The sequence below is a fragment of the Balaenoptera borealis genome, assembly GCF_965194805.1.
Source record: "Balaenoptera borealis genome assembly, chromosome: 13".
Classification (NCBI taxonomy): domain Eukaryota; kingdom Metazoa; phylum Chordata; class Mammalia; order Artiodactyla; family Balaenopteridae; genus Balaenoptera; species Balaenoptera borealis.
Window position 1 is genome coordinate 45,423,356 of NC_138870.1, and position 27,144 is coordinate 45,450,499.

The 27,144-nt window shown below is 46.2% G+C and overlaps 1 long non-coding RNA gene across 2 annotated transcripts in view; it reads left to right on the forward strand.

Annotated features, from left to right (window-relative positions):
• The window catches only part of LOC309609690, a 205,383-nt gene that overhangs the window by 107 nt on the left and 178,132 nt on the right, over positions 1 to 27,144 (forward strand). Inside the window, exon 2 of one of the 2 annotated variants that reach the window (XR_014233529.1) lies at positions 323 to 460. This is a non-coding gene — a long non-coding RNA (uncharacterized lncRNA). Of the gene's footprint in view, positions 1 to 2; positions 461 to 27,144 lie in introns of those variants that run through there. The other variant, XR_014233530.1, reaches the window with a different exon arrangement.

Below are 27,144 nucleotides of genomic sequence, written 5' to 3' on the forward strand. Positions count from 1 at the left end.
TGCTCTGCACGGTATTTGGGATCTTGGATTTGCTTCCCTTTTTCAAGCATGCGCAGTCACATTGAAAGAAAAAACCAAAGCAAAACACAAACAAATAAACAAAACTACCCAGAATTTCAGTGTTAAATAGCATGCAATCAAGATTGGGGTTCAGTGTCCAAACTATATCAGGAGGAAAATGAAGTCACGGGACTCCTGCCTTCTGTTGCCGCGGACCCTGGCTTTATGGATGGGAAACCCGTTCAACGGGCGAATAGTCAGCAAAATGCCCCAGCTGCCTCTAGTGGCTTCGCCTTTATTTCCCTCTCCTTTCTTATTCTAGTGATCAGCTAGGAGAAAACCAGCATCAGCGAACCAGAAGACACGGGCTAAAGATGATGAGGACTCAAGTGCCCTGACCCTAAGCCTTCTTTCCTGAGTCACGAGACAGTCAAGGAATAATGGGCATCAGTGACCTGAGGTGAGGTTGCGAGATCACGCCAGGCATGCCTGTGCCTCCGCCCAGGTTTTGTTTACACGAGTTGAGATAAGCAGCCCCCCGAGGAGGTGCCCTTATGGAGGCCCCTCGGCTTCTCCCTCGTGTCCTTTTGCTCGTCCTTTCCCCAATGGGAGGAAGTAGGGGGCTTCCTGGCCCTCACCTCTTGGCCGCTTTATCTCCCACATAGGGTCTAACCGGCCCCTTTGGAGAGAGGTCGGTACCCACGTCCCCTCATGTCCAAACCTCGGCCGTCCAGGCGTCGTGTTTGAACGCAGCACAAGAAAGACGGGGAAAGCTCACCAAACCCCCATAAAAAATAAAAAATAAAAAGAAGGCCGTGGCTGTAAATAAAGCCAAATCCGCCACCCTCTGAGGGGCCGTTTGTCCTCCCCTCCTTGGCCCCGTCCTTCCCGCCGCCCCCTCCCGGCTCCCGGGCCCCGCGGCGCCCCGGCCCCGAGCTCCTCCATTTAATCGGATTTGGGAGAAGGGGAGGATAAATCACGGCAGCAGCTTTACGGTCCCGGAGGAGAGGCGAGCCGCAGCCAGGCACACCCCGGCCGGCGATAAAAACCGCCGCTGAAAGCCCACGGAGCAATTTCCCGGGACCCCGAGCGACGCCATTACAGGAATGTAATTTTGCCCGGATGAGGCCCCGAGTTTAATTATCCTCGCGGAGGAATTTCAATGCGGCCAATCCATCTTGCAGGCGGGCGGCAGAGGGATTTATATGGGCCTGTTATTTCACACCGATCCCCCATCTGCATTTTTATGGCCCTGAACTCCTGAAAGGGAGGGGAAGGAGTGGGGAGAAATCGTAGAAGCAGGCGAGGAGTGACGGGTGAGAGACTTCCCGCCTTTCCTAAATCCATGATCCCAGGCCGATGAGGATTCTCACTGGTTCCCCTGAAATGCCCAGATCTCCCTCCAGTTCCAATTGTTGACTTGGGGTGGGGTTGGGGGTAGGTGAGGAACGGAGCTGGTATCCTTGGGAATCAATCAACAGGTATTTACCAAGTACCAAGCGGTGCCAGGCACAGGGTAAGATGCTCAGAGGAGAAAGGGAAGACGCTAGCAAGAATATCTCCTCAAGACGGGAATAAAGACACAGACCTACTAGAGAATGGACTTGAGGATATGGGGAGGGGGTGGGGTGAGATGTGACAGGGTAAGAGAGTGTCATGGACATATATACACTACCAAATGTAAAATAGATAGCTAGTGGGAAGCAGCCGCATAGCACAGGGAGATCAGCTCGGTGCTTTGTGACCACCTAGAGGGGTGGGATGGGGAGGGTGGGAGGGAGGGAGATGCAAGAGGGAAGAGAAATGGGAACATATTGTATATGTATAACTGATTCACTTTGTTATAAAGCAGAAGTTAACACACTATTGTAAGGCAATTATACTTCAATAAAGATGTTTAAAAAAAAAGAATATCTCCTCAAGTCCCCAGACACCCCCACCCCGCCCACACTGAATGCCTTTTAGCTCTCGGCTTCATATCCTCCGAGGCAAAAAGTCCACAGTTCTTAAGAGGCACCACCACCAACCGGTTGTTGCAGCTGTTTATTGCGACAATTTAGACCACGCTCAGATATCGCTAACAATCCAAAGGAGAATTGGAGAAGGGGCCCGTGGCACAGTCGGCAATGTTTATTTCTCCCTTACCTCCCTGCAGTGGCGGGTTCTGGATTCACATACCTGGTTTCCCAAATCGCTGTGTGACCTTGGGCAAGCTGTTTAATCCCTCTATATCGATCTTTTTTTATGTAAGTTGGGAATAATAATAGTGCCTACTCTGCAGCAAATATTGGGATAATATACGTGAAGCTTTTAGCAAGGGGCTTGGAACTCAGTAAGAGTTCAATAAATGCTAGTAATAGTAATAATAATAATAGTTTTTTGGTTGGTAGTAGTAGTAGTGTTATAGTTGGGAGCATTGCAGCTCAATTCTGCTCTGCTCCCTAGAGACTTTATTGCAAGCTTCTTGCAATGATAGCTCCTGAAAGAGACTCAACTATCACTTACTGAACTTTTTTACCTACGTAAATCACACAAAAGAAGTTATTTGACAGGTTAGTGGGTGGAGATCTGTGGGGAGGGCTGAGGATCCTGGGGGCTATTGCTACCAGGTTCGAAAATAGAAATTAAATCGGTAGGCATGAGACTACAAAAAGTGGTTGGAGGTATGTGTGGAGGGGTGAATTTGAAGACAACAAAATATGATCCAAGAGAGCATTAGCTAAGGGTCTAGGGATCTTCTTAACTAAGGGTGTGGGAAAGGGTCCTTCCTTCACTTCCCTGAGGGATAACTGGGGTCCAGGAAGGAAAGGGTGTGGAGCCAGAACTATCCTTTCCAATCAATCCCTTTCTTTTCCTACCAGACCATGTAACAAGGTTGGCCTGATTGGCCAGTTTTTCTAATAGCTGTTAGTGGCAGATTCTGACTGGGTGGCAGCCTCCCTGCACGGTGATGAAGAAATGAGATTGATATTTTCTTTCTTAGGATTGGTTAACAACCCTCAGGGGGGGCCAGAGACTCATTTTAATTGACTGGATAGGCTAGGAGGGAGGTCCAGCACCTCTTGTGTAGAAATTCTGAGAGTTCTTTTCCACAAAGGTCACCAAGAAAGAGTCTTGATTGGTTTATGCATGTTTGTCTTTGGACTGGAAACACAATAGCTTAGAGAAGAAAAATCAGGAAGAATCATGCAGGCATGCTACAGTTCAGTTTGAAACCCAAACAGAGAGAGGGATTCATAGAGAAACAGAAGAGTGATAAAAAGAGGGAGACTAGGACACAGAGAAACGAAAGAAAAAAATCGCCAGAGAAAAGAGGAAGGATTTGAATAATTTGTTTTTCATTCCTGATGGTTTAAGAAGAGGCTACTTTGTGACGCATTTTGCTAGATGCACATGTTGCCAGATGCACGGAAAGAACAGCTGTCTTGGAGGCAGGAGACTAGGAATCTGATCCCAGCCCTGCTACTAACTAGCTGAGTAACTATGCAAGTTACTTCATCTCTCAAAGTTTCAGTGTCCTCATTTGGAAAAATGAGGGGGAGAAGTAGGTGATCCCTAAGGTTCCATCCAATATTAACTTTCTAGCATTCTCTTTCTGACAAACAGTCAGTTTTGTACAAGTTGAAGGGGTAGCTTTGCACTGCCAATAAGGACTATTCTTGGGTCCTGTGCTCCTCTTTTTATTTGTACTTGTTAATTATAAGCTTCTAGGGGTGGTGGGCACTGACTGATGGATTTTTCTACTTTCTCTTGCTAAATCAGTTCCCCAGGACAGCATGACAGTGAGCCATCAGTAAGCCTCCCTACTCCTGGAGAAAGAAAACAGTAGATGGAGGAAGAAAAAGGGTCATTAGTATCCAGGATTGCAAGAGAGGGATCAGTGGGAGGGTTGGTGACAGAAGGATGGCCAAAAAAGTTTTTGCTGGGAAGAACCTAGACAAAACAGAAAATAAAAGTCATTGTGATATGTTGTGAAGAGCTAAGGCCAGTAAGTTAGAGATCTGAATCTAGATTTGGGACTATTCTTTTTTATTTATTTATTTATTTATTTATTTATTATTTTTGGCTGTGTTGGGTCACTGTTGCTGCACGTGCTTTCTCTAGTTGCGGTGAGCAGGAGCTACTCTTCGTTGTGGTGGGCGGGCTTCTCATTGCAGTGGCTTCTCTTGTTGTGGGGCATGGGCTCTAGGCGCACGGGCTTCAGTAGTTGTGGCTCGCGACTCAGCAGTTGTGGCTCGCCGGCTCTAGAGCGCAGGCTCAGTAGTTGTGGTGCGCGGGCTTAGTTGCTGCACGGCATGTGGGATCTTCCCGGATCAGGGCTCGAACCCGTGTCCCCTACATTGGCAGGCGGATTCTTGACCATTGCGCCACCAGGGAAGTCCCTAGATTTGGGATTATTCTTAATTAATTATGTGACTGAGAAAATCACTTCACCTCTCCGGACTTCAGTTTTCTCAACTGCAACTTGTAGGAAAACACTAGATGATTACTGAATTCTCTTTCAGCTTTAAATAGAAATGACATAGATCTATTCTTCCTGGTTTGCCCTTGTCTCCTGTGACTTCAAGTAATCAACCAATATTAACTGAGCATCTACTGTACTATGTGTGAGTTATTGTACTACATATTGTGAAAGGGAATAAAAAAGGAGAAAGGACAATCCCTTGTCTTTATAAATTTATAATCAGTAGGAAAGACATATACATATATAACTATAATATGCAGCAAGATTTAATAGGTTATATGGGTTATAGGAGTTTAGGAAGCAGTATGACTTCCAGCTAGAATGATCCAGGGGGCACCATGATTAAAAAGTAGGTTTTATTCTTCTGTTAAAAAAATTGCATTCTTTTATGAATCACATAAAGGAATGCAATTAATGCATATCATTTATTCAACAGATATTTTTGGAGATCCTACTACGTGCCAGGCGCTGTTCTGGGTGCTGGAAACACAGAAGTGAATAAAATATGACAAAAATCCTTGCCTCCTCAGAGCTGACATTTTATATAAAGTATGAAGCATAATAATAAAATGGACATCCATTAAACAACCCCCAGTTTAAGAAAAGAAAAAAATTACTAATACCACTGAGGGAGGACTTCCCTGGTTGTCCAGTGGTTAATAATCCGCCTTCCAATGCAGGGGATGAGGGTTCAACCCCTGGTCGGGGAACTAAGATCCCACATGACGCAGGGCAACTAAGCCTGCGCACTCAAGAGCGCAGGCCACAACTAGAGAGAAGCCTGCGAGCCACAGCGACGAACCCGCGTGCGGCAACTAAGACCCGACGCAGCCAAAAAAAAAAAAAAAAAAAAATACCACCGAGGGGCCCCGCATGCATCTCTCCTATAGTAATCCTTTAATTTTATGTTTATCATTTCAAGATTTTTCCTCAAATTTTTACCATATTGCTTATTTTGGTCTTTTTTTTTTTTCTACCATTCTAAAAGTGATATAATGTTGTTTGTATACTTCTTTACTTGCTCATTTCACTCAACATTATGTTTCTAAGATTCATTCAAGCTTATGTAGGTAGCTATAGTTTATTCATTTTCATTGATGTATAATAGCCCACCAATTTGTTGATTAATTCCCCTGTTAATGAGTATTTAGGATTGTTTCCAGCTTTTTACCATTACAAACAATGCTGCTCAGAGCATTTCTCCTGGTATACATAGGCAAGAGTTTCTTCAGGGTACATATATATGAATTGCTGGGTTGTAGCATATGAATTTTTCAACTTTTCTGGATAATGGCAAACTGTTTTCCAATATAAGAGTTTATAAGAGTTTTGGTGGCTACCCTATCCTTACCAGCTTTGGTATTTAGTCAATCTGTTGGATGTAAAATGGTGGTTTGAATTTATATTTAATTATATTTGCCTGATTATTCGCAAGGTTGAGCATCTTTTCATATATTTATTGGCCACTCATGCTTCTTTTTCTGTGAAGTGCCTATTCATGTATGTCTTTTGCCTATTTTCCTGTTGGGTTATTTGTCACGTCCCTGTGGATTTTAAGGAATTAACAAATATATGTAGCCTAGTATTGATTCTTTGTCAGTGGCAGCTATCTACTTCCAGTTTTTAGAGGGGTTGGGATTTTAGTAGAGGCTTAAAGGATGGATGATTTCAGTTCCAGCTCAGACTCTTCAATTAGTTGGATTAACTAATTCTTAATTAATTCATCAAATATTTATTGAATGTCTAGCCAGACATCATGCTAGACTCTGAGAATACAAACATATCCCACATTTGCTCACCCCTTAACCACTTCCAAGATCTAGCTGGGTCCAAGTCACTGACATCTCCTGCTGGACCCCTACAATGGCCTCCTAGCTGTTCTACCTATTCCAGTTTAGTCTTGCCAAGGTCTGCTCTCCACCCAATAAGTAGCTAAAGTGATCTTTTAAAATGTAGATCAGATCATGTAACTTAAAACCTCCCGATGGTTTTCCAGTTCTCATAGAAAAAAAATCCAGGGTTCAGCTACATGAGGCTCCTGTTGATCCTCAGTCACACCAAACTTGTTTCCACTCAGGACCTTTGCTGTTTCCTCTGACTGGATCATTCTTCTCCCAGATCATGCTCACTCTTTCATTTCATCTAGGTCTCATCTCAAATATCACCTCCTTAGAGAGGCCTTTCCTGACCATCTGATCTAAATAGCCACCACTTTCCCTTCTTTATCTCATTATCCTCCTTCATTTTTCTTTTTAGCACTTATCATAGCTTTATTGGTATTTCTTATTGCTTTTTTCCCCACTAGAAGGTAAGCTCCACTAGTGCAGAGACCTTGTCACCACTGTATCCTCAGCATTTAGACTTGCTTTTTTTTTTAAAAAATTAATTAATTAATTAATTAATTTTTGGCTGTGTTGGGTCTTCGTTTCTGTGCGAGGGCTTTCTCTAGTTGCGGCAAGCGAGGGCCACTCTTCATTGCAGTACGCGGGCCTCTCACTATCGCGGCCTCTCTTGTTGTGGAGCACGGGCTCCAGACGTGCAGGCTCAGTAGTTGTGGCTCACGGGCCTAGTTGGTCCGCGGCATGTGAGATCTTCCCAGACCAGGGCTCGAACCCGTGTCCCCTGCATTGGCAGGCAGATTCTCAACCACTGCGCCACCAGGGAAGCCCTCCTCAGCATTTAGAAAAGTGCCTGGCACATAATAGGCTCTCAATAGAAATTTTGTGAATGATTGAACAGTGAATCAGATAGAGTCCTTGCCCTTAAAAGACAAATAATTTCAACACAATGCAATAGTGTTATAAGATGGTAAGCACTGGTTGCTATGGGAACGAATAGGAAGGGCATGTATCCCAGTCCTGAGAACTAGTAGTCAAGGAAGACTTCCAGGAAGAGGTGACATTTACAAGAAACTTAAAGGACCTGTATAGGAAGGGAATGGAAGGATGTTCCATAGAGAAGGAGCAGTAAGTACAAAGCTTGAAGAGAGGGATAAAGTGGTCTCTTCCACAAAGGGCAAGTAATTCATTGCGGTCAGAATGAACAGTTGTGGGTGCCGCAGGGTGCAGAGACTGGTGGTTAGTGGCTAGATCCTGAAGGATCTTGAGCATCAAACTAAGGAGTTTGGATTTTATCCAGAAAGCAGCCAGGAGCCATTTAACCAGGAGAATGAGAAGCTCAGATTTGCACTTTTTTTTTTTTTTTCCCCAGCAGGGGATGTGCTGAGAAATTAGTTTGAACTCTCCAAATGCTTTCACAAACGCAGGGGTCAGACTCTGGGTCACGAACATTCTTCCTAGTTTTACTTAGTTATTTATTTTTTAATATCAGATTTGCATTTTAGAAAGATCATTGTAGGTCTAGTGTGGAGAATGGATGAGAGCGGGTAGGATTGGGGGTATGGAGCACCATAAGGGGCTGTCGTCAGAATCCAGGTGGGAGATGGTGGTGGCCTGAGCTCTGAGGTGATAGCGGTGATGGGGAGAAGCAGGCAGAGCTCAAGAGGTTTAGAAGGAAGAACCAGTGGGCCTCAGTGATTGTTGTGGAGGATGAAGGAGAAGAGAGAGGTGAAGATGGTGCTCAGTTCTCTGGCCTGGGTCACGGAGTGGTGCCATTCCCTGGTTGGAAAAGGGAATGGAAAAGGGAAAAGGGTCAGAGGGTTAGAGTGAGATGAGCAGCCCCACCCCTGGATATTCGTGGGGCCCAGGGCAAGATAAAAAAATATAGCCTACATACCAAATGTCTAAATATGTACAAGTTACAAATCAAAGCTAACAAACTGTTACATAAAACGTGTTCTACCCTGTTATCTTGACAAATATATCAATATCAGCTGGGAGATTTATATTTAGAATCCTGGGCCTCTTCCAGCCCCCAGTCTGACCCTCAGATTCTCTTGCCATTCTTGGCTCTGTCCCACTACCTGAGGGGCCTCACACCAAAGAGCGTGCTTGGGGCAGCCTCACATTTAAACTCCACACCAACAGGGCTGATGGTGTGCTCTCTGGCAGCTCCTTCTGTACTTTCAGGAAATCGGACCCCAGGAAGAGGTCCTGCAAGTGGGCTTGGCGCTGCTTGGCAGCACCTTCTGGCGACTGGAGCATGGTCTAGGAGCGGGGAGGCATGAGCTCTAGGTAGGCACATCCCCTTGGCCTTGACTTATCCTCCCTCTGCAGAAGGAAGAGGCCCTCTAAAACAGGTGCCCAGGGTAGAGGTCCCTCTTGCCAGGTCTAAGGACATGGACTCTGAAATCAGATAGACTGGGTTCAAATCCCTATTCTGATATTTATTGACTCTTCTTTGAATCTGGGCAAACTCTCTGAGCCTGTTTGCTTTCTTGTAAAATGGCAATAATAATATCTACCTCATAGGGTTATTGTGAGAATTAAATAAGCTAATATGTGCAAAGCACCTGCTATTTATTTTTATTATTATTTTTTAAATTTATTCTTGGCTGCATTGGGTCTTTGTTGCTGTGCGCGGGCTTTCTCTAGTTGTGGCGAGCAGGGGCTACTCTTCGTTGTGGTGCACGGGCTTCTAATTGCGGTGGCTTCTCTTGTTGCGGAGAGCCAGCTCTAGGCACGTGGGCTTCAGTAGTTGTGGCACATGGGCTGCTCAGTAGTTGTGGCTTGGGGGCTCTAGAGCACAGGCTCAATAGTTGTGATGCACAGGTTTAGTTGCCCTGCAGTATGTGGGATCTTCCCGGACCAGGGCTCGAACCCGTGTCCCCTGCATTGGCAGGCGGATTCTTAACCACTGGGCCACCAGGGAAGTCCAAGCACCTGGTATTTAATAACCACTGCTCAGTTTACATTGTTTTTCTTCCCACTCACCACCATGTTTCCCTCAAAGTAACCATGGAGGCTGGGGAAAAATATGAAGTTTGTTTCAGGTAAATTTTTCTGGGAGGAGTGGGTCCAGGAAAAATGAGTTTATAAAGGAAACAGTAATAATCTAGGCAACAGTAATCCCAGCGCAGGCTGGGGCCATATGGGAGAAAGAGGGAGAGTAAGTTGTCTTGTATGCAGATGAATGAGAAGTGGTAATAGCGTAATTACTTTTACAATCTGTTTGTTTTGCTGAGGGTAGCAGCTGGTTACTGTTTTGATTCTAGGTTTTCAGGTTAAGATAGGGGAAGAAGGTGCGAATAATCTAAAAGGACAGAAAATCCAAACATAATTTCTTGGGGACCAGGAACATGGTCAAAGAAACACATGATTGCAAACACAGATGGATTCTGTCTTGCAAACACAGAGACTGGCCCTGTTATTAAGCTTATCTTGTATTGTTGCTTAACATGTATATATTATTACCACACGCTATCACTCTTGCTACTCCTGCAACTGGAATGCCCTTTCTCTCCTTCTCAGCCATTCCAAATTCTACTCTTTGTTTCAGGCTCACTCCTTCCATGGTAAGCATCCTTGCCCACAACCCTCCCCAGTTCTTCTGAGCTCTTCCTAGTCTATATCGCCTAGAACTTATTCATGGTCTTAACATGTTTACTGTCTCATATTGTTCTCTTATCCTTTTTTAATTTTTTTAAAAAATTTATTTTATTTATTTATTTTTGGCTGCATTGGGTCTTCGTTGCTGTGCACGGGCTTTCTCTAGTTGTGGTGAGCGAGGGCTATTCTTCATTGCAGTGCACGGGCTTCTCATTGCGGTGGCTTCTCTTGTTGCGGAGCACGGGCTCTAGGCCCACGGGCTTCAGTAGTTTGTGGCACATGGGCTCAGTAGTTGTGGCTCACGGACTCTAGAGTGCAGGCTCAGTAGTTGTGGCGCACGGGCTTAGTTGCTTCGTGGCATGTGGGATCTTCCCGGACCAGGGCTGGAACCCGTGTCCCCTGCACTGGCAGGCGGATTCTTAACCACTGTGCCACCAGGGAAGCCCCATCCTTTTTAAATTAAAAAAAAATTCATTTATTTATTTTTTTTGGTGGAGTGGCATGTGGGATCTTAGTTCCTTGACCAGGGATCAAACCTGCGCCCCCTACAGTGAAAGCATGGAGCCTTAACCACTGGACCACCAGCAAAGTCCTGTTCTCTTATCCTTTTATGTATGCAAGTCTTGTCTCACCAGTGAGAGTTTAAGCTTATTAAGGGAAGGAACTACATTTCTATTTCTCTTCCATTTCCCATAGTGTCTATGTATTCATTTAATATACATTTACTGAGTTCCCAAGTGCCTGAACTGGGGTTCAGGTACTGGGGAATACAAAAATGAAATATATATATATATATATGTATATCTCCTCTTCACTAGTGGAGCTAGTAATGGACTCATGGTTTGATAACTGCTTACAGAAGTGTTGAGCACATAATGGTTCCTCAATAGAGGTTTGATGGATTGATGAACCATGCTGCTTTTCAACTAGGCATTCAATGAATGAATGAATGAATGAATGAAATAACTGGATGACTATCCCCTGATGCAGCTGTTCCAGGTGTACTCCTACTGTATGAACCTAGTTCTAGCAGACGTGAAGGTGTGAGACTTGTTTGAGGGGAGAAATGCTCTTTAGAGTCATCAAAACAGAGAGCTTACTGTCTTTTCAAGGCAGTGTTCACTCCTTCCCTTAAGGCCTAGTGATTAAACCACAAAACATTTTACAGGCATTGGTGAATACCTTTTGCCAATTTGTGTCATTCAGGTTGTGAGTTATGAGAACTGTGTCCATTTATCATGGTAAAAAACAGCTATTATTGAATACTTATTATGTGCTGGATGTTTTGCTGATTTCTTTTTTTTTTTTTTTTTAATTAATCATTTATTTATTTATTTATGGCTGTGTTGGGTCTTCGTTTCTGTGCGAGGGCTTTCTCTAGTTGTGGCAAGTGGGGGCCACTCTTCATCGCGGTGCGCGGGCCTCTCACTATCGCGGCCTCTCCCGTTGCAGAGCATAGGCTTCAGACGCGCAGGCTCAGTAATTGTGGCGCACGGGCTTAGTTGCTCCGCGGCATGTGGGATCTTCCCAGACCAGGGCTCGAACCCATGTCCCCTGCATTGGCAGGCAGATTCTCAACCACTGCGCCACCAGGGAAGCCCCTTTGCTGATTTCTTTACATGAATTATCTAAATCCTAACAACAACCCTGTGAAGTAGGTATGATTATTGTCCCACTTTACAGAAGAGGAAACTCAGGCACAGCTAGGAAGCAGGAAAGACAGTACTTGAATCCAGGAAGTCTGATTCCACACTGTGCTGTCTACACAATGAATTGGGAGAGTGGAGAGCTGAGTTCTTGAGCCAGCCCTGCTATTTGCTTGCTGTGTGACCTGCAGAAATCCTCTCAACTCTCTGGTCCTCGGCCCCTTCTGATCACCAGTCTTAAAGCCTCTTCTTTTGAATTCAAGTCCTCTGGTCTTTCCACCACCCTCAATTGCCTAAATCTGGTGGTAATCCCCTGAATCTCATCTTTCATCTCCCTGTATCTCCTCTGGTACAATAGTATCAGAGGCAGCTTGTGATACTGTGTCATTCATAAGAGGATTATTCTTTTTGAGAAGTTATATATGAAGACCTTAATGGCTTCGTGAATGTCTTGGCTGATGGGGAGTATGGAGAGATCTGCAGAAGGACCCCTGAACCCAATTTCTTCCTGTGACTCCATCCCTCAACTCCTAGTTAAATAAAAATATTTCCCAGTATACAGGATGCTTGTTATCATGGGTCCATTCAGAGCACATAGCCAAAGCCAGGTACTGATCAAAAGGCAGATTCATTTCTGAGTGTGGAGCTTGATCGACACAGGCAAGACACTGAGACCAGGTAACATGAAAGAGCAGGCATGAGTGGATTTGAAAGTTCGACTTCTCTGAGGAGCCTCCAAGCAGAAACCGAAGCTGCCCAAATCCTCCATTTTGTCCCTTCATAGATGGGATTTTTCCTCCCTTGTATGCAGACAAGGGATGATAATTATCTGAACAAGTGTGCATGGTTGGCTGGCAATAGTCAGTGTTTTAAATTGGTATGCTTAAATAAAAATTGCTGTACCCCTGTACAGGGTTTGCTGTACCCCTCATGTTATTTGACTCAGCTCACTCTCCTTAGTCTCCCTTGTCTGTGTATCAAGGGTAGCTGTGTGTTCTGTTCTCCCCAGGGCAGCCTCTGGCTGGGGTGCCTGCTAGTGTCCTTTCCTAGAGCTTCTTTAATACCAGGCAACCTGGCAGGATGACCTTTATGTCCCTGCCCTCACACCTTCCCCAGCCTCAAATTTCCTCTTGTCATTTTCCAGACTCATTTGCGTGGTTCTCCTGTATGCATGTTTTTCAACCTTCTTCTCCAGCCCTGCATAAAATTCTACAGAGACCAGGGAGAAAAATCTACTAAAGAGCTCTCTCTCTCTCTGTCTCTCTGTCTCTGTCTCTCTGTCTCTCTGTCTCTCTCTCACACACACATACATACACAGAGTGGCAGGCAGACTTCACTTCTCTTCTGACCTTACCATACCCCCAAATATCAAATCAAGATTACTCCCAGACTTCCCTGGTGGTGCAGTGGTTAAGAATTCGCCTGCCAATGCAAGGGACATGGGTTCCAGCCATGGTCCGGGAAGATCCCACATGCCGCGGAGCAACTAAGCCCGTGCGCCACAACTACTGAGCCTGTGCTCTAGAGCCTGCAAGCCACAACTACTGAGCCCACATGCCACAACTACTGAAGCCTGTGCGCCCAGTCCCTACTCGCTGCAACTAGAGAAAGCCCATAGGCAGCAATGAAGACCCAACTCAGCCAAAAATAAATAAATAAATAAATAAATAAGGAAAGAAATTGAGTTATTTGTAGTGAAGCGGTTGGATGTCATACAGAGTGAAGTAAGTCAGAAAGAGAAAGACATACACCGTATGCTAACGCATATGTATGGAATCTAGAAAATTGGTATTGATGAACCTAGTGGCAGGGCAGGAATAAAGATGCAGATGTTGAGAACAGACTTGAGGACATGGGGTGGGGAGAAGGGGAAGCTGGGACGAAGTGAGAGAGTAGCACTGGCACATATATACGACCAAATAGATAGCTAGTGGGAAGATGCTGCATAGCACAGGGAGATCAGCTCCCTGCTTTGTGACGACCTAGATGGGTGGGATAGGGAGGGTAGGAAGGAGGCTCAAGAGGGAGGGGATATGGTGATATATGTATGCATATAGCTGATTCACTTTGTTGTACAGCAGAAACTAACACAATATTATAAAGCAATTATACTCCAATAAAGATGTATTAAAAAAGAAAAGGATGTCTTGGTACCTGCCTTTCTGGGAACCCCGAGTCTTTGGGGAGGGGGATCTCTGGGTCAGACGGGGTGAATCAGAGGAGGGAACAGTTAAACTTTGTTTACAAACTAACATAACAAACAGTGACAAACGAATTCACTGCAGGGACACCCACAGCTTCAGATGGAGAACAGAACTGGGAAAGGAGTGATGGCACAAGGGCAGAATTGAGAAAATTTGAGAAAGCTTCTTGGAGGGAGCGGTGTGTGGCCAGGTGGGCTGGGAACGGTAGCTGAGGGTAACGCACAGCCCAGCTGCCTTTCCCGGGGTCTCCTCCTCGCGAACTGGGTGACTTGCTCTCTGGGCAGGACCGGGTCTCCGCGTCCCTCCACCACCTGACCCCGCCGGCCCTCGCCTCCTCCCTTGCCATCCCTGGGCCCTTTCTTCCACATCCACTCCTCCTAGCTCCCCCTCGATAATCTCCTGACAACTCTTCAAATCCAATTATCGAATTAATTGACGTGCTAACCGAGAGGCAAACAGAAAGGGGCGGCAAACACCGGGCGGCTCAGGTTTATCCTCCGGCCTCCACAGGCCCCGGCCGGGCGAGATTTACTGGGCCTCGAACACGGCGACAGTTCAAACCTTTGATTAATCATGTTTTTCTCCCGGCCCCATAATTTAGTTGCTCTTTTTCCCTCCCAGACTTTTTTTTTTTATCAGTGTAAATAGAGACGGAGTCCTCATCAGCTTCAATTACAAATATTAAGCCCCCGGACAGCAATTTGACAGAGAGAGGCCAGCCCCCACTCCGTCCCGCCCCCCTAAATCATCCCCGAATTAACATCACAATCGGCGGCTGGCGCGCGTTCAGATTTAAATGATGGCATATTGTTCGCGGATGGTCTACTTCAGACCAGCGGGTTCGCAGCTCCAGGCGGCAGCCCCCGCCTCTCACACCGCCGCTCCCCTCCTGCCTCCGGGGTGTTTGTGACTCAGGAACCGCGGGAGGCTCCGGCGCCCTGTCTCCAGCAGCGGAGGCTGCAGGCGGGGGTGCGCCGGCGTGGGGGGCAAGCCGGCTGGTGAGAGAGGTAGGGTGTGGGGGGGTGCGAGTCAGGCACAGGGAGAGGAGCTACAGATGTGGGGTGGCGGGAGAACGGGGTTTATGCAAATGAGATGCAAATGAAGGCGCGGAACCTGCTGGTTTGGGAATGCCACGATATAGCCCCTATATGGCCGCCTTGACCCTTCGCAGGGTCGGCAGGGCACCCTTGGGTCGTGGTGGAGTGGCCAGGAGGTAGGGAAATCTCTTGCTCTTTGAGGCTTGCGGTATGAAAGAACTTGGGGCAAGATTTCTCCGCTTCCTGAGCATGTTAGAGAAAATTGGTCTTAAACTACAGCCGGGAGGCTTGAAGATAGGCCTCAGAAAGGACTTCCTTAGTGGGAAGACCAAGCGTGAGGCTGGAATACCTCCTGGAGATGTTTTGGATTAGAAGACCTTCAAAGTAGCCAGATTTCTCTGAAGGCGTTTTGGGGAAACGATATGATAACTATTTGGCTCTGTACCACTGTGGAGGAGAAAAGGGAGAGTCATTTCCCTGACCCCATTAATCCTTTAAGAATGAAGGAGCTCAGGAAGAAAAATGACAATCCAAGAGTGTAGGTTTCCAGATATTTTCATATCCACCTGTCTCTCCGGTCTTGCCCGCATCGATCTCCAAGACCTCATTTCTGCCTAGCAACATCACAACCAATCAAGATGCAATTAGGCTTGGCAGCTCGCCTCATCCTTAACTGGGATTGGCTGCTCACAGTATGCGCATCCCAAGTTTTCATTGGCTGACGGCCACCTGTATGGAAATGAGAATTACAAGGGACTCAGCCGCTTCTCTGCGATGTGGACCTGTGGCTTAATGCACTGAAACTTGTAAGCTCAGAGCCGGAACTCCTGGGCTTCTTCCCCCAAAGAGATATCTCAGACTTTTCCGTCGGCGCCTCTGCCTGAGGCCTAGTCTGAAAGAAATTCGACGAAATAATGCAAAAAATAAGGCGAATTTGTATGCTTTTTGCGTCTGCTTTGCCTTCTCTAGGTTCAGTGTCAAGATTTTGCCCCTTCCGTCCAGTGCCACGACAGTTCTTGCCCCTTTCTGTTTTCCACGTCCATCCAAGGGGCGGCTTCTCTCCGTGTGGAGTCCCTCCGTCCCTGCCTCCTGTTGCCTCAAATCCTCCCTTTGGGCTCAGCTTCTCCAAATTCCCAATTGCCCCCTTCCTCCCATTCAGGATCCAGGCATCTCACACAACGATCTAAAGCCCAGTTTAGGAGGGAGTTAGAGGGGTGGAGTACTGCCCCCCCCCAAAAAAAAACCGAAAACCCTCCATCCTCGCTCCCCATCCATTTTCTCCGAGGGAGCTGAGTTTGACAGCGAATTCATTCCGAGCGGGGAGGGTGATTTATTCTTCAAATATACCGACAAGTGCGGGCATGATGGAGCCCATTAAAATGTTGGGAGATTGTTTTTATGATTGAAGTCTGTATTACTCCAACCATAAAGAAAGAGAGCAAGGAGTCATTAGCATTTTCATGATGGTGTATTTCTGCTTGTCTCCGCGCCATCACTCATCTTTACTGCCCGTCCCTTTGCTCTCGCTCTGCTACAACGAGGAGAGACTGCAGCCTGAGTTGGGGTTGGGGGTGGGGGAAGGTGGGGGCCAGAGATCCCCCGCCGCTCTGCCCTTCACGCCAAATCCTCACCCTCCCTGGGACGCAGATCATGGGGTGAGAGGCCGAACGCAGACGATGATGTGCCTCAGCTTTCTCCTGCCGCCGGCGCTTCCTGCCCCCTGACTGCCCCTGCAGGGGGTCCGTCCAAATGGTGCGTGGAGATCTGGGCAGACCTGGTTTGGGAAAGGGGGAGTACCCCTTCCTTTCTTTGGCTCTTCCCTTCCTGGCCTACACACCATTTAGAGCTTTCCAGGGTTATCCACATAGGGATAAAGTCAGGAATTCCTGGCTGAGTGCCCTGGGTTGGAGACATCAGAGTAGGAGAGGACAGAGGCAGGAGACCCCAAGTCCCTGGGTTTGGAGGCTGTGTTGGGAGGAAGTTGGGAGCCTGGACCTTTGGCTTCTGTCTCTGCTACTCCCTCTTTAGAGTTTAAGCCTCCTGTGACCACCCCAATTCCCCCGCTCCTGCTCTCCTAATTCCTTAAGTCCTTGATTCTTTCTACCCAGTCATTTATAAGACTCTCCAGTACTCCAAGGAACAATTTCATAACCTCCATGAAAATAATGGAGCTCAAAATAATCATTGCCAAGGTAGGAGTTCAGAGAAAGTTGGTTATGGGTGAAACAGTGTCTCTAGGTGCCCAAGGATTGTTAGAATCACCTGTCCTGACCCTTGGCCTTGGATAAGACTCTTAACATAAAGAAACATTCATTCTAGGTTGGACACAACCTGTCTGCATATCCTATTGACCCAAATTGTGTGGTGGTGCTTGAGTGAGAGTTGGTTGGGATAAAGGCTAGTTAAAGGGTGGTGGGAAAATGGAAGTGTTAGCTCACAAGACATTAAAAGTGAAAATAACGATTAGTGGACCACTTTCCTGTTGGTCCAGTGCTTTCTCATGGATGTCTCACAACAACCTGAAAGGTAGGTTTTATGACTGCCATTTCACAAATGAGAAAACCAAGGATCAGGTGACTGTGTGTGGGGTACTCAAGATAACTTAGCTAGTGAACAGGAGAATCAAGATCTGAACCCTGGGCTGTCTTCATTAACTGATACTGCCTGAGAAGGTGTTCAAGGTCTCTAAAGTGGAAGCCAAGATGACTGATTGCCCCATATACGTCATCTGAGTTTATAAGAAGGTGGAGAAGACATTCTAGTAAGTGTTAAATATTTTGGGAGAAATCTTAGTAGGAATATTCTTCCCTCGGCCACCACAACTGGGTAGTTGGGTAGTAGTTAGCATTGCTGGGATTAACCCTTCTCTCATTCAGGGAACATTTATTGAGCACCTAGTATGTGTCGTCTTCTGACTGACCACACCCTCCCCTTTCACAGGCCTCCTCCCCCTTTTGAGATGGGTATCTAATAGGGCTCTGGGGTCCTGGGCAGAGGTAGAGCCCCAGGCAGCTGGGCAGAGATGGAGCAAAGGGGGATGCGGAGGTGAGAGCCCCCCTACAGCCTGTACAGTGCCCAGAGGCGGCTACAGCAGCGGCCCCAGATTTACAGCTGTCCTGGCGCTGATGCCATAAAAGCAAACGATCCTTCTCTGTACTAATTTCTGTGTAATTAGATCTCTCCTGGCATGGAAAGTGGGGAGTGGGGGTGGCCAGAAGGGGAGGGGTGCCAAGGACTCTTCATAGAGGTGGGAGGAGGGACTGTGGGACACACATGGCTTCACGTGGCGAAGGTTGGGCACAGGGATCTGCATGCACTGTGACAAAGATGGAAAAAGCAGTCATGCACACGTGGAAGGCAAGGAGGCAGATGAGTCCTGATGTGACAACACCCTTGTGCCCGGGATAGGGACAAAGCTGGGATCCTGCACAAAGATCCTGAAGCCAGAAGAATAACTCCTGGCTAGTCTGTGTACACACAGGAGGAACTGAAATCCTCGGAGGAGCTGCACACAGACTCCTCCACATGCAGCTAGATACTAAAATCTCACAGAGAGGCCTGAACAGTAAAAAATTTGTGCAGACCCATCACATTTACAAAACAATATACACACATCTACCTGCATGAAAGCAGATACACACTTCTCTTAAATGCAAAACTTATAGCATCTGCATTAAATAGGAACTCAACAAATGTCTGTTTCCTCCTCCACCCCCATCCACTGCTTGCCCACCTATTAGAGGCAGAAAACTAAAAGATGAAAAAAGCCTTTTTTTTAAAAGCGAGATTCTCTTTAAGATACTTGAAGATGGATCCTATTAAGCCAAGAAAGAAAGAAAAAAAAGAATTAGAGGAATGTGGGGATGGTTAAAGAGGAAACAATCCTGGAATCTTCCCTTTCCTCGGGAAGAACAAAGTCTCAAACCGGAAAAGCATATAGTTGTTATTATTACTATCCCCCCATCCCACCCCATGGTGACAAACAATGGCCATGGGTATGGCAGTAATGTCGTTCGGAACAACACTTCTACAGAGCTAAGTATTCATTATGCACTGCAGTGTATTTGTGGAGGGACCTCAAAGGGCCTCTTAACCAATCTCCCTCCGCAGCCCAGATTTCTTTCACAGTAAGCCTGCCAGGACATCAGCCAGCTTCTGCTTCAATACTTCTGCTGAAAAGGAGCTCTTTACTTCATAAGCAGTTTGCCCCTGTCACTGGACCGCTGTAAAGGTTAGACTGTTCTGTGGTAGAATTGAAATCCGTCTTCTTTTAAATTTCAGAATATACTATTTCTAACTGCCTGTTATTTCGAGTTATTCTAATGTTTTAAGACCAGTTCAATCAAAGCGTTAATCATCCCCCCACCACAGCAATAACAATTAGATACCCATTGGAAAATCAGGAGATTCTGATCTCCGCAGATGACTGTCATGTACTTATCTTAAGCCCTTGTTCTAATGGGTAATTCCTGATTAACCTGAGTAATGAAAATGTATCACAATAAAGAAAGATTTGTCATGCCTTGTTATCACTTCATAAGGCCGTCCTTCTAGATACCTGCCATAACATCAGGATATTTCTGTCCCAATAAAACATGATCATGATGTGCTTGGCTAATAAAAAGGAAAAAAGACACGTATTAAAAATATGTTTAAAATGATTTGCATGAGTGATGTAAATATAAACCACCACCATCATCATTGTCAACATCATCCTCAGTTTATTTGCCTTTTGAAATCCCTGCCCGACCTTGGGGGTGGGAGGTAAAGGAAGAGAGAGGCAGAAAATTAGCATCTATTAAATGCTTCCCATTGCCAGGCACTGTGCTAAACACTCACAATAACCCTGTAAGATAGGTATTCTTTCTTTTTTTAAAAATTATTTATTTATTTATTTATTTATGGCTGTGTTGGGTCTTTGTTTCTGTGCCAGGGCTTCCTCTAGTTGCGGCGAGCAGGGGCCACTCTTCATCGCGGTGTGCGGGCCTCTCACTATCGCGGCCTGTCTTGTTGCGGAGCACAGGCTCCAGACGCGCAGGCTCAGTAATTGTGGCTCACGGGCCCAGCTGCTCTGCGGCATGTGGGATCCTCCCAGACCAGGGCCCGAACCCGTGTCCCCTGCATTGGCAGGCAGACTCTCAACCACTGCGCCACCAGGGAAGCCCAAGATAGGTATTCGTATGACCTTACAGGTGAGGGAATTGGGCTCAAAGAAGTTAAGTAACTTACTTGCCTGAGTTCAGACTGCTAGTACAGGGGATCAGGATTTTAACCCAGGTAAGTCTGCTTCCAAAGCCCACACTTTCCCCCCTAAACTCGGACAGGTTAATTTTACTTTGATGCAAGCAGAGCCTCACTGAGTGGATTTATACACTGACATGACGTTGGTTAGGAGTATGTTGGGCTCAGAGACCTCACCCTTCCCAGTCTGGACTCCCTGCAGGGGAGCCAGGGGTTCAGAGCCTGAATATTATGGCCTTTGTGCCCGGTCACATTACTGTCATCAGCCAGGGGTGCCCATATATAATTATGGATGGTGCTACAGGCACCGTCACTGCTGTACAGTGACACGCTCACAAAACTCACTGTCACATTTAACCCATGCTGGGACTCACATAGGCTGGCCGTTCCTTCCCTTCTCCCAGTTGGTGGAGCGTGCAGCCAGCAGGGGTCGCCGGCACACCAGGAATTACGACTTGCTGGGCCAGTCTCCTTCTGCCCTAACAGGACAGAATATTCCTCCTCCTCTGCTCTTCTCCTAAAATCTCTCTCTGATCCCTCCCCTTTCCTGCTTTCCCTTTCTAGCCCCCCTCCCCTTCCCCAGGCCCTGTAGCTTCTTATCCGCGAGCTGGATAGTTGCAGCACTTAACTGCCCAATCCCAGCCTAGACCAGGGACCAGGGATTCAGGCTGTCATCCTGCTTTAGTGATGCCAGGGAGCTGGTAAGGAGCTTGGAGTGCCCAACCTTCCGGTTCACCCTTGGCCAATTAAGATTCTCCCTCCTCTCAGTGCCTTCCCAACACCCTGTCGTGACCATTGTTTTATTGTCCCAATGTTCGGTAAGGATATGTCGCAAACATCCTCAGACTCCCAGGGTCCTTTAGCTCCCTCATCTTGGGAGAACCTAAGAATGAAGGAGGAGGCGAATCTCTGGTGGAGTGGGTGATCTGTGGCCTGTGGTTTTGGATGAGAAACCACGATTTGGGGCGTACAGCGGAGGGACCCATGTACCCTGGCTCACAACAGAAAGAGGGGCCAGGTGTCTGCTCCTTGCAGGAAAGCTGTGGCTGCCTTCTGGGAGTGGCATCTCTCTGCTCTTTTCTGCCTCTCCCCTCCCCTGGTGTAGCAGCAGCGCCCCAGCTTTTCCATGCCCCCTTCTCTCTGCAGCCCCCTCCCTGCAACTTCTGGAGCCCAGTGATTGGCGGCTGCCTGCTGCAGGGCCGGCTGGGTTTATGGCTTTGCGGCAGCTGGGGAGAAAGCGAGGCCAGAGACAGAAAATGGAAACCAACCAAGAAATTGAGAATGATGAAAGAGTAAAAGAGAGGGAGACCGAGACAGAGGCAGAAGGACCTCGAGAATAACAGATACCCCAAATCAACTTGATGAGAGGGACTGAAGCAGAGATGGACCCAAAGAAAATTACAGAGATGCTGATAAAAGAGGGGAAAAAAATGTAAGAAGGATGGGGTGAAAAGGAAAAGAAAAGCAGACAGGAAAACATTTGGATAAGTCCTGAGAGTAGGGATGTGCAGGGCTTTCCAGGGGGACAGGAATTGCTGGTAATATGTAGAGGGTGGGGTAGACTTCTAGGGACTCCCAGAAATTCTGATACAGAAGAGGCCAGAGGATCGTGCAATTTTCCTCACACCTCTGCCCCCATTCATTCATTTTAGCCTTTTCCATGTTCACACCCCTCTGGAATTTTAGAGGTTATTACAAAAATGTCTTCCTTAAAAATGATCCATGATCTAGTGTGGAAGGATCTTGTCCCATTTTCCATGAAATGAATGGGAAAACTGAGGTCTGGGATTTGGGAGGGATTTTAACATTAGAGCTACATTTTATTTTTTTTAAGATTTTTTTGATGTGGACCATTTTTTTTTAAAGTCTTTGTTGAATTTGTTACAATATTGCTTCTGTTTTATGTTTTGGTTTTTTGGCCACAAGGCATGTGGGATCTTAGCTCCCCAAACAGGGATCAAACCTGCACCCCCTGCACTGGAAAGCGAAGTCTTAACCACTGGACCGCCAGAGAAGTCCCTAGAGCTACACTTTGTTGCACATGAATTAACTTGCAAGGTTGTTGTCTCTCTGTCATGGCACCTTGATTGGCGCATACCACATTTACCTTATGTTATAGTAATTTCTCTGTATATCCTTTTTGCTAATATATAAGTAGGCTCTTTAATAGCAAGATCTGTGTCTGCCCTTCTTTGTGGCACCCACAGTGCCTTGTTCTTGTTTTTTGAGTGAACCAATGAATGGCCTCTAGAGATGTATAAGCAGAGGTTGGATGAATATCAGTGAGGGGTGGAGTCCAGGGAATTGCTGCACTGAATGAGAAGTTGGAGATATATCTCTAAGCACCTTTTTGGTTTTGAGTTTCTATCAGCCCATATATAAGAACCTGAGTTTGCTGTTTCTTTTCCTAGTTCTCTAGATATGCAGGGGTAAGACAGACACAAAGTGGGAAACCCCAGATTCCAAAGTAACTACCGTGGGCAGAGCTCTGTACAAGGCATTTTACATAACTGATCTCATAGAATCATCACATTAACTGTTCCAGGTAGGTGTTATCCACATTTCGCAGATAAGGGCTCAGAGAGGTGAGGTGTTTTGCTCCAGGTCACATGGTTAGGAACTATGACAAATTAAGTCTAGAGATCTCTAAAGCCTGGTGATTGCCACAACACCATGTTTCTACCAGTTTGAGAGATTTCCAAGGTTTCAGAAAGGCAAAGAAGGAGTTGAGAAATGGGGAAAACAGGGAGAAGACATGGCTTCTAAATTTAGGGTTGGGAGAGAGATTCGGAACTCTAAGCTGGGGAAAAAAATCCACTTTTATGAGAGTTAGGACAGGACATTTCTGCTCTTACCTGATTATCAACAGACCTGGAGAAGGAGGGACAGGGACAGAGAAACCCAGAGGTCGGGTATTGAGCACTGGAATCTCTTGCCATAGGTTGTGGCGTTGGGAGCTTGAGACATACGGGTGCTTATAGAATGCAGTCTTGGGAATTCCAGGCATTTCTCTTTCTGCTAGGAGGGTTGTTGGGAGTCTAGGGATGTCCAGGTTGTGGGTGTCCTATTCAGTGTTAGTGCTGTGTAGTAGAAATTCTTTTTTTTTTTTTAATAGAAGGATGTCTTTTTATTTATTTATTTATATTTATTTATTTATTTTGGCTGCGTCGGGTCTTTTTTTATTTATTTTTTATTTTTTTAAATTTTTATTGGGCTATAGGGGATGGGTTGGGAAATATCTCTGTAAGTTATGCCCTACTAGGGAAATGTCCATTCTAATTTTCCTGGGATAGCTTTCGGAGCTTTTTCTTTTTCTTGGAGCTGTGGCTCTTGCTGGCAGCAGCCTCTTCAGGTCCACTGCTGAGTGGCTCCTCCTTGGAAGAGAATTTCCTCTTTTTCTTGGGGACCCTCTTGTTTCCTGACTCTTCAGGGTCACTATCTGGTTCCTCTTTGGGGAAAGATTTCTTCCTCTTGGTAAGACTTCCACTGCCAGCTGTCTCTTCAAGATCACTACTGACCAGCTCCTCCTTGGAAAAAGATTTTTTTGGGGGTTTGGAGGAGACAGATGGGTCTTCCATTCCATTCCCCTGAGGAGCCTCCTGGGGCTTTTGCTTTTTCTTCTTTTTGGGTCTTTCACTTGTCTCCTCACATTCCTCCGGGGTACTACTGCTGTTTTCTGAAGACACCAGGGCAATCGCAGCCAGCCTTTTCTTTTCCTTCTTCAAGCGTTTCTTCTCCTGTTTCTCCAGCTTCCTAGTAATCTCAGCAGCCGCTTCCTCTGCCTGAAACATTGCCTCCTTCATGGCATCCAGATTCTTTCGTGGAATCTCTCCAGTCTCAGAGAAGGACAGCCGCTCCTCAACTTGTTCTCAAAGCTTCTCCCCAAATACACTGGTAGGTACCTCAGAGAAGCTATCAATTCATGAGGCAATACTGCATTTGTTTGCCAGGTATCGGGAGATGTGGCCTTTGTTCTTGGCAGCTGCTCGGCCAATGAAGGTAGAGTGGAAAATGAGTCCATATTTTGGGGTGTTACCCCTTGTCTTCAGGGCTCTGGAAAGTTGGTCCCTGTGCTGGGCCCAGGGAATCATTCAGACACCAGGACTGGCCATCACTGTGTCGGGTCTTAGTTGCGGCATGCGGGATCTTTTTTGTTGTAGCGCGTGGGCTTCTCTCTAGTTGTGGCGTGAGGGCTCCAGACCTCATGGGCTCTCTAGTTGAGGCGCTCAGGCTCAGTAGTTGTGGCGTGTGGGCTTAGTTGCCTTGCAGCATGCGGGATCTTCGTTCCCTGACCAGGGATCGAACCTGCATCCACTGCATTAGAAGGTGGATTCTTTACCACTGGACCACCACGGAAGTCCCTGTACAGTAGAAATTTAATGTGGGTCACATACATAAAGTCTTCTAGTAGCCACATTTAAAAAAGTAAAAAAGAACTAGGTGAAACTAACTTTAATAATATATTTTATTTAACCCAATGTATCCAAAATATTATATCCCTTCAACAATATATATAACATTAATCAATCAATATAACATTATTTTAAATTCTTTTTTTTTTTTGGTGTTAAGTCTGAAATTTGTTATTCAGTTTGCAGTTGACAAATCTCAATCTGTACTAGCCACATATCTAGTTTAGTAGTGGGGAATTCCCTGGTGGTCCAGTGGTTAGGACTGCACTTCCACTACAGACGACATGTGTTTGATCCCTGGTCGGGGAACTTAGATCCCGAATGCCATGTGGCCAAAAAAAAAAAAAAATCAAGTGTTCAGTAGTGGCATGTGGCTGGTGGCCACCATAGTGGAGTGCAGGCTTAGAGTGTGCCTCAAACCTGGTTGGTCACAGGCAGCAGGAGCTTTGATGTTGGGTCCAGACATCTTGGTTCCCACCCTTGATTCTTCTTACACCTTGACTTAGGAGTCCTTGTTCTTCTATGAGTATGGAGACATATTCCCAATTCCCACGGGTCAGAAGAATTGTGTATCTATTGCAGGGTATCTATTGCAGGCTCTGTGAAGTCCAGCTGCACAATAACTTCCACCTGCAACACTCTCCTTAAACGCCTCTTGCTGAGCTGCCAGTGACCTCCTGGCTGCTAAACCAGCCGTTTCCAGGGGTACTTTCCCTGACTTCTCTGCTACACCTGCCGCTGCTGGCCTTTCTCCTTGACTCATCTGTCCCGAGTTGCTTCCTATCTCTCTGATCGATCCTTCTATCTTCTCCATGACTTGGCACTCTCCATCCTTCTCTTCCATGTTGATGGTCTTCTGGGTGCTGCCCTTGGTCCTCTTACCTCTCACTCTACATGCAGGGAGACCTGGGTAATCTATCTTCACTTGTATCACCTTTATTTACAAAGATCTTAAGTCTCTATCTCCAGCTCTAAACCCTCCTGAGCTCCGGACTTAAATATCTATCCAATTGTCTACTGGAGTTCTCTCCTTTGAACGATCCCAAAGACATTGGGAATTCAACAAGACAAAACGGCACGAATCATCTTTTCCCTCAATGTATGATTTCTCCATTTGTATTATTAATTTGGTGAATGGCATCACTGGTTATCTGGTCATTGAAACCAGAAACCTGGGATCAACAGGACTCCTTCTGTTCAATTCCCATATCTGATTATCAAGTCCCATTAATTCTGCATCCTGAAGAATTCTGCTTCTTTTCCTCCTGACACTACTTAAGTTCAGTGCTCACTGTTTATTTTATTTTATTTTATTTTTGGCCTTGCCATGCCGTTTGCAGGATCTTAGTTCTCTGACCAGGGATTGAACCCGGGCCAGGGAAAGTGCCAAGTCCTAACCATTGGACTGCCAGAGAATTCCCTAGTTCAGTGCTCACTGTCCTGGCCTGGGTTATTACAGTGGGTTCCTAACTGGTTTCTTTGGACTTTCATGATCCGGCAATAGAGTGTAAGCTCCTTGAGGGCAGGCATTCCTATCTGTTCATGTAGATTCCCAGTGCCTAGGACAGCACCTGGCATATAGTGGGCATTCAGTGAGTATTTGTTGAGGAAATGTATGAGTAAAGGTCTGTTATCCGTCGTTCCAGCCTCCCTTCCCACATCGTGTCCAATCCTCACTCGGCAGCCCTGAGTGTTGAGATTTCTGAGTGAGTTAGGTCTTTGCCGTCTTGTCCCATCTGCCTGCACACGCTGGGCTCCCATGTACACACTGTTTAAGACTCAGCCCCCATATCGTCACCCACGGGAAGCTTTGTCTCCCGAGTCTTGGTTAATTAAGTACCTGTTCTCTGTGGTCCCACAGCATACCGTGCATATCTCTAAAGTAGAGCTTACCTTGTTTTCTTCTATTTGTTGGTTTATGTTGACTGTGAGCTCTTTGAGGGCAGGGTTTTTGATTGTTCCATCTCTATTCCCAGCAACTGACCCATAAAGAACACTCCATAAAGGTTTTTTTAATGAATGCATGAAGTCTCTTTTTTTCCTGTAAAGATTTTATTTTTTAAAATTTTATTTATTTATTTATTTATTTATTTATTTAGGGCTGTGTTGGGTCTTTGTTTCTGTGCGAGGGCCTTCTCTAGTTGCGGCAAGTGGGGGCCACTCTTCATTGCGGTGCGTGGGCCTCTCACTATCGCAGCCTCTCTTGTTGCGGAGCACAGTCTCCAGACGCGCAGGTTCAGCAATTGTGGCTCGTGGGCTTAGTCGCTCCGCGAAATGTGGGAATCTTCCCAGACCAGAGCTCGAACCCATGTCCCCTGCATTGGCAGGCAGATTCTCAACAACTGTGCCACCAGGGAAGCCCCAAGATTTTATTTTTTAATTTTTTAAAATGTAGAGTATTTTGCTCATTCTTTTTCTGTTTTCTTTTTTTAAGTTAGTTTTTATTGGAGTATAGTTGCTTGCATGGAATCTCTGTATCCCAACTGACATCACATCTTGTTCTTTCGGGCCACACAGGGCACTTCAAAGGTACTGCTAATTTTTTTTTTTTTTTAATATTTAATGAATTGACATGTTTGTATTTAATTATTTATTTTTGGCTGTGTTGGGTCTTCGTTTCTGTACGAGGGCTTTCTCTAGTTGTGGCAAGTGGGGGCCACTCTTCAACGCGGTGCACGGGCCTCTCACTGTC